The sequence below is a fragment of the Patagioenas fasciata genome, chromosome 2 (genome assembly GCF_037038585.1).
Source record: "Patagioenas fasciata isolate bPatFas1 chromosome 2, bPatFas1.hap1, whole genome shotgun sequence".
Taxonomy (NCBI): domain Eukaryota; kingdom Metazoa; phylum Chordata; class Aves; order Columbiformes; family Columbidae; genus Patagioenas; species Patagioenas fasciata.
In genome coordinates, this window is record NC_092521.1 from 46,443,477 (window position 1) to 46,454,105 (window position 10,629).

Here is a 10,629-nt window from a genome sequence, read left to right on the forward strand (position 1 = left end):
GTAGTTGAATAGTATAAAAAGATAAATATTAACTGGATTTTGCTAATAAATCTGCCATTCTTACAGCACCAAAATCTGTAGAGTTGTTGTAATTGCTGTTGTTTGAGTTGTAACAATGAATGGAACTGATAAGGCTTATGTCATTTACATAGAATTTAGCATTCACAGAGCACTGTTGAATTAATATGACACACACATTGGGTCCTCTGATATAAGATTAGCATCGTTTGAAAATAAAGAAAGTGTAGATTTAGAAATGACAGGTTAGTCTCTGTTCAACATGTAATGGTAATTTGCTTAGGTCTGAAAATCGTAGGTTAGTACTGACAGCAGTGACTAGTAGTTAATACTTGTGTTAGTTTCATTTTGGTTTGCTACGTTTTGAAATAAACTGATGTCTCAGGAGGGACTACTGAAGAATTACAAAATAATGTTATGTTGAATCCAGAATGTCAGGTACCTACTGTATCAGAGTCAGGCAAGAGTGGTGTTGCAACAGTTATATTCACTGAATTTAAAACAGAGTCATGTTTTAATAAAAGAATTCAGTGAAATAATCTTACTTTCTTGTACTGTCAACACCATAGAATGACTATGGTTCCAGCTGCCTAACATGGCAATTAGATACCTAGAGCCTTTTGCAGATCTAGCCCTGGTACAGTGATGTCAGAAATACAACTTTCTTCATGGCACACTACGATTTCAAGTCTCCTCACTGTCTTCAGTTGAATATTTCATTGCTAATCAGCTCTAGATATTAAAGACTTCAATTGGATGCCCCTCAAAAAAGAGCACAAAATTCCCAGTTGTCTCTGAAAAGCTGAGCTTAAATGATTTGGTTAACACGTCAGTGTAGCAGAGATATAATACATTTCTGCAGGGTTACATTCAGAAGCCTTGAGATTAGAACATACTTTGTCTTCCATTATTCTCTGGCTTGTTCACAGTGTCAACATGACTCATGCTCAGTATATGATTGCAGATGTATGTAAGCTTTCCAAGTGTTTTTAAGAATTGATGATGTATTATTTTATGATGGTCCTTACTATGACTATCTCTATTTCATTCATGTTCACCTGAGCTGAATGCAGCCCATTGTTTACTAAGATTTCTGCCCAACTTCATCTTACATCCTGTATGATACTACATTGTAAATGATTTCTCTTGCAGAAGGAAGGGGAGAGATCTTTTTGCTTTGAAAAATTCTGAGTTTTGTTTAAATGGTGGGATCATTTATCTGTGATATGGTCATTGCTGTCTGCCTTGACATTTTTTAGGTTCTGGATTGCTGTGTGTATTGATGACATCTCAATCGGTTATTGTTAATGTTAAATGCTTTATGTTCATAATATTTCATCAAAATATGGTATTGATGGTGGGCTGAGTCTGGTGAGACTTCTTGGAAGTGTTCTGCCCATCTGTTTCTCTCATCTGCCTCAACTACGTGTATTTTCCTTTCTTGCTGCCACTTAGTCCAATTCTTCTTAATTTTAATATCTACAATAGGGTTAGTCACTTGGTAAGTAGCTCTAACTACCTACTGCAGCTGCAACATCACCATCAGCTGCTACTCTTTTTAAGTGTCTCAGTTTGTATTTCCTTAGATTGTTTTCAGTCCGAAATCAACCTTTGCTCAGAATACCTATGTTCTTAAGTCCCTGTCATCAGAGAAACTTCCATTCTTTGAGCTGTGTGGCTGAGTGTGCTTCCTAATTTTCAGGTTGTTCCTGAAGGAAACTTCAGGAAAGGAAAAGGAAACATCAGTATAATTTTGTAACAGGAGCAGAATAATGTATTTTGCCTAGAATACTTAAAAAAAAAAAAAAAAAAAGTAAACTGCTTGGGCTATTCAAACAAATTCAGCCTAAGGCAAACACTTGCCAGGTACATTTTTACATCAAATGTTTGAAGTTTGGCAGTATTTAAAGAGAATCTTATTTTGAGACAAGTAGCATACTAGTTCTCCCAATAATAATAACTACTCTCTTTTGTGTGATCCAGAACCTTGTAGTTTTGCTGGACATATTAGATGTAAGTATGAATTCTAAATGCAGAATACATTTACATTATGAATAATTACAATTTTGGAAAATAAAATGGAATTTTATTCACAGAGGGCCTGATTCTCTTTTGCATTCTCAGGTGGAAAACAGGAACAGTTATTTTCAGATATGGGTCCCTTCCAACTCAGGACATTCTATGATTCTATGATTCCTTGTTTGTAGGATGAGGACTGGGAGAAATCGCTGCAAAAATTGTCCCCTCCCACCAAAAAAAACCCCTTCCACCTCTTTGAAAACTATTGCTCCTCCATTGCAAGATTGCCATCATTTTGATGCTTGCAGAAAGCCCTGCAGTTCCTTTAACAAAAGGTTGTTTGTGGGACAAGCAGCAGACCTGTCTCAGCTGCAGCCTTGGCACATGCAAGAACAACAGAAACAAGGATCCTGCCACTTTCTTCCCTTTTGCATTTAGCTATTTACTTCAGTTCTCCTCCCACAGAGAACTAAACACCAGAAACAAAGTGAATCTCATATAAACCTCATACAAAAATTTGTCTGCTGTACATATTCCTACACCTTAAGCACTAGAGATGTTGTTATCTTCTCTCTCACCATTTGGCTGGATGTGCTGAGAATTCATAGGAAACAGTAATTTTCTCAAATGCTGAAAAAAGGCCATGAAAAATGAAGGAGTTAGCAATAATGTCGTGTATGCAACTCACACATGCCATGCCTTCTTAATTCTCTACATGTGATCAAAATTTAAAAGATAAGGAGAAGCAAATAACTTATCTGTCTATTATATAACCGAGCAGAGGATCTACAGAAAAGGTGTTGGTGCGTGTAGGGATAGCGAGATCATGGCAAAACCTAGGAGATCTACAGTCTGCCATTGAGTAGAAGTGCTCTTTAGCTAGGTTACTCACAATTTTTCTGTTTTAAATGGTTCTCTCAGCTAAAGGTCTGCAGTCTACTCAGGACACTGTATGGCCCTTCCCAGGCTAGTGGGTCCATCAGTTTAAGTTTTTAGGTAATAGTATTTGATGGTGCTGTTACTTTCTCACAGACCTGTATTTCTGATTGTGTGCATAATGTTATTCATGTTGCAATTAATGTTGTGAAATTAATAAATATTTGGTTCAGGCTCCGTTAATGCTAGGCACAATAAAATGTATTCGAAATATGAGATGTATTAGATGCACGGTGACTTACAATAGTAACAACAACCATCACGGACTTGTAATTTGCAAACGTTTATTCAGTTATTTGAAAGAGAAACAATAGTGAAAGTCGTATTGGACACCAGCCATTATATACTTGCAGTTTTTCAATAAATGTTAGACCAACCTTCAAACAACCAAACCTGAAAATTTTTTAATGCCTTTTGATTCTCTCAAGACAAAAAAACTGGGTAGCCATTGAACTGGATAGCCACTGAACTGGATAGCCATTGAACTGGATAGCCGTCAATCCCAATCACCGTTTTCCTCATCATGACAATATATCTCACAATTATTTTACCTTTTTATAAAAATGCCAGTTTTGATAATCCAAAAATAGTTTTCCAGTTAATTTGTTTTTCTAGGGTTTAAGTAGGTTGTTTTATTAAAATGTCATAAGTTATGTTTCTCTCTTCTCTCACTTGCATTCTTTTTCAGACTCCAGAATGGTATCAAACAACATGAGATTTGAAAATAGTTGAGTTAACAGCAGACCTGCAGAAAGAGATAGATTTCAGGGGAAAAAAAAATAAATCTTAAAATAGGAGGAAAGGAGCAGTGGTACTTAGGAAAGGTTCTTCAAACTGGAGAACATATCCCTTCGCTCTTTGGGTTCAGATTTTGGCTGTGATTCAGACTGATGTTTTTATATTTTCCCATTGAGTTTATCTACCTTCCCTCATGTTATTTTTAATATACATTGGTAGGACTCAAAAAAATTATGTACAATGATCTTTTTTAGTATTTTACAGCCTCATTTACAAACATGCAGAGTACTCACAGCTTCCATAGAATCTAATGGGACTTGTGGAAACTCAGTATCTCTGAAAATCAGGCCATTAATTTTGAAAATGTGCATTAATTATTCTCTAGGCTGTAATAGCTCACTTGATATTACTATAATCTACATTCTTTTGAAAAAGTATATTTTTCAGCTGGTACACTGCGCTTGCTCCTAAAGAGCAGTCATATCTTATCATGTAAAAGCTTCTTTATAACTGATCCAATTATTGACCTGTGGCATTGACCTTAATGAAATGTAATATTTCCAAAGGAATGGTACAATCCATTGTGTTAATCTGGTTGACAGGCATACTCTTGAAGGCCTCATGCTAGCAATAGCTATGGAATTTATTGGAATAATTAACTTGATGAAACACAAAACCATGTATTTCCACTACGCAATAATTTAGGTGGTTTAAATTTCCATTTTCTAAATTATGACTGGTTTAAAGTATGTAGCAATGTTTGTGGAATTTACCAAAACCCACAGCCATTTTCAAAAACATCCAGTGTTGGTAGATTTTCAGATTTCATTAAAACATTTTTTTTTTCTAGACTGAGATCTGCTACACTGTGTTTATAAGTTCCAAACACTTGCAGATTAAGGAAAAACTGATACTAGTCTGAACTGTAGATTTTAACAATAATTACTGCTAGGAAATAGCAAAAAACTATCAGGTAAGCACTCCCACTTGGAATCATTTCAGTTAGGATCCTTTGCACTGAATGAGATTCCTAGGATAAGTGTTATTTTTTCTATACATCTACGTAAAATCCTTTTTTAAGTAGTGTCATTCTCAGCTGCCACATTCAGTGCAATTTAGTGCTGTTAGATGCTTTCATGTCACATGGTTATGGCTAGGTAGATTAATAGGAACTTCTATCTGGAAATTTCTTTCCTGTTATTGTTCTCCCTGAGCAGTTGATGGCTAAGTTAATTCTCTTTAGTTTTGTCATGCACTAAAGCACACATTGCCAAGCTATGATAAGCTTTACACAGGGAAAAAAAAAAAAAAGCCCTTGTGTCCATCAAAGTCTTAAACTTGCATTTTAAGCTTTGGCCTGACCTGATGTGCCGTTCAAAAAGCTTCAAAAGATTATTTTTTTAAGAAAGGTTCAATATGTCCCGAGGCTATCGGTTTTGAGTTAAACTGGGTGAAGTAGAAATATTTTACTCATCAGCTTTGCAGTCACAGAGTTTGCCTCAGCTAGAACAAAACTGCTGAGGCATTTAGAGGAAATTAACCCCCCATCCTGGCAGCCAGATGTGACTGGTTTCTGACGAATGCACATGAGTGGGCTGAAAAACCAAGAGACTGTGAAATTCCTGTCAGGTCCGTACAGCACAGAATGGGCTATTGACTGCTTTCTATATTCCCCTCCATCATTCTTCTTGAACGCTGCCATTAATTTCCTCTCCTACTCCGACTTGGGAATTTATATATTTTTTCTTTTCTTTTCTTTTCTTTTTTTTTTGTTTTTAATTCTCCCCCCCTTTCTCGTCTCACCCCCCTGCCCCTTCCCCCTGTTCCCGTCGGCAGCTGCGGGCGCTGCAGCGGAGGCTGCGCGGGGCGCGGGCGGCGCGGCGGAGGCGGCGCGGCCGCTCCATCCAGGCGGGGCTGGCCCGGCTCCAGGCGGCCTCTCAGGAGAACGCTCAGAAAATATTAGCTGTGCAGGTAGGTGATTGCAGGGAAGTCGGCGAGATCATTCCGATCTAGATTGAAAAGCAAATGATGGGTAGTGTGATGAAGCATTAAAACCATATCCCATCAGAGTTTTATAAATTTTTAACCTCTTTAATAAACTGGAATTGCATGAAGGATGAATTCAGTAAGTTAGCACATATACCATGCGTGGTTTGAAAAAAAGGGGGAGATTAGATTTATTTCTCACAAACCTTTGAAAAGATTATTATAAATACATTGGCTATGAACACTGGAAACATAGAGTGGCATTAATATCGCTGCTCTGTTGTTTTAGAAGATGTTATTGTGACCTGTTTTGTGCAAATATAATTTCCCTGGTAAACAATATTGTTATTTTCACTGTTTTCATATTTAATTTCTTTAGCATGAGACAATTTTTTTAGAAGTATAATACCTTCCCCACTCAGTTATATGAAGTCTTTCCCTTATTTGTTATAAAGCAACATTGTGGGCCTTATGAAATTTAAAAATGTTTTCCAGCAACGTATGGTTTTTTACTTTATGACTTGTTCCCTGGATATATATATTTACAATGGAAAATAGCTACTATATGCTATAGTTTGAATGTTCTTCTTTTTGTGTTGTTCTATAGTATCATACGTCTGTAAAGCCACCCCTTTCAGTCTCTTCCCATAGTCAGTGACCATAATCAGATGGCGTTAGTGAAGGGTTTTTAAAAGACTTAAGTGAAAAATTTCTTCAGACTTATTCCTTGCAAAAGAAGTGTTGCTGATACAGCTTCAGTGTAACATATTCTTATAAACCTTGTTTTCTAATTTTGAACAGTCAGGCTTTTTTGCGTGATTGTGGAAACAATTTTGTTACATTTTAATATTATGTAATTACAATTCACAGTTAGCATCTGATGCATTGAAGTAAAAGCTAACGTGAATAAGTTGTAGAATTCAATTAAACTGCATCAGCACCATGATCTGATTTCAGTATCTCACTAAGAGGATTTTTATTTTAAAATTCCAGATTTCCATATACATTCTACTTCCATAAAATATTTAGAAAATCCTAGTCATACTACAATCAGAAAGTCAAGAAAAAATAATTAAAATGAAAATATAATCAGATTTTATACTTTATTAATGATTTGTAATACTCTTAATGTTACGGTTTTTGGGGGAGTGTTACATTTGTTAAATATTGCACTGAACTGTGTGCCACTGAAGACAGGTAAGCTGGGAACTACACTTTTTTCATTAAAATTTCTCATTTAGCATTCAAAAAAATGGAAAAACACCTTTTTGGGTTTTTTGGGGGGGATAGCTTTGCCAATTTCAGTTCTTTCCTGTGTTCAACTACTCCAATACTAAGTGAAGAACAGAGGTGATCGATGTACAGCTGAAAACTCATTAATAATAATAGCAATGACATGTAAGCCACAGGTGGCGGCTGGTTTCCTCACACATGAATCTTTACATTAATCTAATGTTACACATTATTTTAATAGCTGTATTGTGAACCTCATATACAATTGAACTCTTTTGTCAATAACTAGTCCGCATAATAATGAATGAATTTTGCAGAAATCCTTCACCTTAACATACAATTTTCCATGCATGCTGTTCATGCTGAGAAGCTGTGTCTGTAAATCTTGTCACCCTGAATAACTCAACTAACTAGAGATGAGCCTAAACTAATGTTTTAGATGTAAGCCCCAACAATATTTGGGGAGTGTTCAGATCTGAGTAGTTCAGACCTACCAAAGACAACATTTTTTTCGAAGTATGGATAACATTGTGTCCCTATCTGCTTTCACTCTCTGTGACACCCTTTTCTGATATTCTGATCCTTTTCTCATGTTCTAATATTCTTACTATGTTTTTAAGCAGTTTGACTGATAATAACTTGTTATTAAAATAGCGAGCAAGAAAAAGATATAAACTTAAAATGGAAACTAGTTCAGCTGAGAGCAATTACCAAGGTGTATAGAAGAGTATTTCCTTTCAGCAACATGATATTTTTGTATTGTAGAGGTCTTGGCAGTGATTTAGTTACATATGGACCAGTGTCTTTGTTTAATATATGTTATTGTCAAATCAAACTATCCTTCTGTTAATTAAGTTCTTCTGATGATGACATTCAGCACAGTGACACACACTTCCAAAATAAAAGCTGGTAGCCATTCCTCTCCCTTCTTTTTCTTTCAGTGAGAAATACCCCAAGTTTGTTGTTCCCAGCATCCAGCTTGCATCAGTGCGAGCATGAGAACCAGCTGCACCGAGCAGTGTGTAAGTGTGCAGCACAATGGTGATTCCTGCTCACAAGAGCTTGTGTCCCAGCAGCTACTTTACTAGAGCAAACAGGAGCAGGTGAATCACAGAGAAGAGTGAATTAGAAGAGGCAGTAGATACAGTACATTGGCTGCCTAAGTGTTTTCTAATATTTTACAGAAGCCATGACCTGGGTGAGATCCAAAGAGAGACTTAAAAGTAGATAAGAAGAGGGTTTTTTTCTTTTTAACCAGGTACTTTTTAACTAGCAACACTCTCCAGTTATATACAACAGCAGTGTTCTGGGACAATTATAGAACGTAGAATTGTTTAGATTGGAAAAGACCTTTAAGATCATAAAGTCCAACTGTTAACATAACACTGCCAAGCCCACTCATAAACCATGTCTCTAAGCAGCACATTTACATGTCTTTTAAACACCTTCAGGGATGGTGACTCACTGGGCAGCCTGTTCCAATGCCTGACAACCCTTTTGGTGAAGTTTTTCCTAATATCCAATGTAAACCTCCCCTGGCACAACTGGACGCCATTTCCTTTCATCCTGTTACTTGTTATTTAGGAAAAGAAACCACAACTGACCTCATTACAACCTCCTTTCAGGTAGTTGTAGACAACAACATGGTCTCCCCTCAACCTCCTTTTCTCCAGGCTAAACAGCCCCAGTTTCCTCTGCTGCCTCTCACCAGCTTTGTTGCCCTTCTCTGAACTCTCTCCAGCACCTCAGTGTCTTTCCTGCAGTAAGTGGCCCAAAACTGAACACAGGATTTGACGTGGGACCTCACCAGTGCTGAGTACAGGGCCAATTATTATTATGCAAAAATCAAAAGCTGCCTCAGGCTGGATGACATATTTGACTGATGTTTCATTATTAGTAGTCTACATTATTCAGCCTATTTTTAAAAGTCTACACTTGCCTTCTGATCACTTCCAATGGTCCAGATAGACCATAGTGTCTGTAGGACTTTGTGATTGAGAAGGAAAAACAGTGCCTGTAATAAGGAGGTGACAAGTGCCAAAGCCATTAGTGAGGAGGAAGTTTCTAGTAACAAGTATTGCTGAAGTCCTTTATAAATGCCAAAAAAAGCAAAACCTCAAGAGGGATCCTACTTAGCAGCAAAGTGCTTTTGTTAATGATAATTTGAAAAAAAAAGAAAAAAAAGAAAAAGGAAAAGAAAAAGAAAAAGAAAAAGAAAAAGAAAAAGAAAAAGAAAAAGAAAAAGAAAAAGAAAAAGAAAAAGAAAAAGAAAAAGAAAAAGAAAAAGAAAAAGAAAAAGAAAAAGAAAAAGAAAAAGAAAAAAAAAAAAGAGGTTTGCAATTATAACTCCCTAAAAGTTTTAAATTAAGAGAGGAGCTTTACAACGATGGCAAGCTCCTTTGGTGTCTGGTCTCCCAAATTTATTTCAGGAAGAATCATATGCCCATACCAGTACCAATTTCTATCAGCACTAAACTTGGTATTGATGCCAGAAATTTTTTATTGGTCATCCACCCTACTAGTTAAGCAGGGAACTGAGCTCGCTTTAAATTCCAGACTTTCCTCCCTGTCACACTGCCAAGTCATGCCCTTGGGCTGAGCTTTGGTGATTGTACTGAACTGAAGGGGGGTTCTCAGGCTTCGCGCAGCATGGGCAGGGCTGCTGGAGCACAAATCTAGTGTGCGCATCCCCTTTGGGAATGCTCTGACCGTAGAATCATCATAGATTCATGGAATGGTTTGGGTTGGAAGTGGTCTGCAAAGGTCATCTAGTCCAACACTCCTGCAATGAGCAGTGACATCTTCAACTAGATCAGGTTGCTCAGAGCCCTGTCCAGCCTGGCCTTGAATGTCTCCAGGGATGGGGCATCTACCACCTCTCTGGGAAACTTGTGCCAGTGTTTCACCACCCTCATTGTAAAAAATGTCTTCCTCATGTCTAGTCTTAAACTCCCCTCTTTTAATGTACAACCATTACCCCTTGGCCTGTCATAACAGACCCTGTTAAAAAGTCTGTCCCCATCTTTCTTACAGGCCCCTTTTAAGTACTGAAAGGCCACAATAAGGTCTTCCCAGAGCCTTTTCTTCTCCAGGCTGAAAAACCCCAGCTCTCTCAGCCTGTCCTCATAGGAGAAGTGTTCCATCCCTCTGATCATCTTGGTGGCCTCCTCTGGATTCTCTTCAACGGGTCCATGTCTTTCCTGTACTGAGGGCTCCAGAACTGGATGCAGAACTCTAGGTGGGGTCTCACTAGAGCAGAACAGAGGGGCAGAATCACCTCCCTCGACCAGGGTGACCATGTTTCTTTTGATACAGTCCATGTCTGGACCGAGAACACACACTGTCAGCTCTTGTCCAATCTTTCATCCATCAGTACCCCCAAGTCTTTCTCGGCAAGGCTGCTCTTAATCCTTCATCCCCCAGTCTGTACTGATACCAGGGTTTGCCTCAACCCAGGTGCAGAACCTTTTACTTGGCCTTGTTGAACCTCATGCTATTCACATGGGCCCACTTCTCAATCTTGTCCTCGTCCCTCTGGATGGCATCCCATCCCACCAGCCTGGCCCTAAGAGGCTGCCAGATGCCATCACCATCTTAAATGTCCTAGGGCCAGAATCTCTGCTTTGCCATGATTACACTTAGGGCCGCAAAGGCAAAGAGTCCATTGTTCACCACCTTGTGTCTCTCTGCAGCCTTCGC